This window comes from Fragaria vesca, linkage group LG6, assembly GCF_000184155.1.
Source record: "Fragaria vesca subsp. vesca linkage group LG6, FraVesHawaii_1.0, whole genome shotgun sequence".
NCBI classification, from domain to species: Eukaryota; Viridiplantae; Streptophyta; class Magnoliopsida; order Rosales; family Rosaceae; genus Fragaria; species Fragaria vesca.
Window position 1 is genome coordinate 22,188,799 of NC_020496.1, and position 1,025 is coordinate 22,189,823.

The following is a 1,025-nucleotide window of genomic DNA, read 5'->3' on the forward strand; positions in this document are numbered from 1 at the left end:
GGGTGTAATCATCATGCACTGATCCATATTGTGTTTCCTTTTGCTTGTAAAGAAGCACTTATCTTCTACCATGCTCTTTACATGCTCCAAATTATGGTAAAAAGTTTTTTTAAAAAATTGCAACCCAAAACAATCAATACGTACAATTCAAAACTGGTTCTATGACTTCTATCAGGTTTGACATATTCCCAGACTTTTAACAATCTGTTTTCACTCGATCCGACTATAGAAAAACCGGAGTATTGCATATTGATGAATATCAAAGAGTTTCGTAGGCTCGTAGCAAAGTTCTTCAGTGAACGTTGGATTGTACTTGCACCTAAGAGAAAGGCTCGCGATCGCTTTGATTTCACAATATATAGTTTTTTGATATTGAAAGTTTAAAACATAGTATCAAAATTCTGAACAGATACATAATCTACATGAAAAGAGTTCGTCTACTTTGAAAAGATTATTTTTTCCTTTCAAAAAATGAATAAATAGGATATTGCAAAGAAAAACGGAACGCATGCATGGATCAAACGCAGAAACCACTTCAATTTCTGATGATTGAGAAAAATATCGTGATTCACTTATGCAAACGAAACAATTTTGATGACAGTAACTAGGGAAACCAAACAGCATTGAATACCGTTAATCCAGTGGCTGGGAGGTTGAAAGTGAAACCCAGTTCTGTGCACTTGCTTGACCTCCACAGCACGAAGAGAGTCAAGAGACTGAAACTCTGGATAAACCTTGTGTGAAGCTTCCACTCCATTGATGTTAAGTATCACAAATACACAGCAACAAGCGAGTAGAAGGAACCATTTAGCGGTATCCATGGAAACACAACAGTGAATAACTAAGAAGCAGAAAGGCACGATCGAATTAGAGAGTTAGGAAGAGGATCACGGGGTTGGGTTGAATTGCGTTTCGTTATAATGATCTATATATAGGACAGTGGAAGTGGAAGACGTAGAACGTAAAAGTAATAAGAATCGGATTTGGATTGAGTTTCTTATTAATCATGAAGTCAGTAGTGTTGT

General features: G+C 36.4%; 1 protein-coding gene across 1 annotated transcript in view; it reads right to left on the reverse strand.

The window, feature by feature from the left end:
* Window positions 1–767, reverse strand: part of LOC101301803 (beta-fructofuranosidase, insoluble isoenzyme 1-like) — a 3,431-nt gene extending 2,664 nt beyond the window's left edge. Inside the window, exon 1 of the mRNA XM_004305607.1 lies at window positions 632–767. The gene's annotated coding sequence lies outside the window, so the exon portion shown is untranslated. The remainder of the gene's footprint in view (window positions 1–631) is intronic.
* Window positions 768–1,025: the final 258 nt, after the last annotated feature.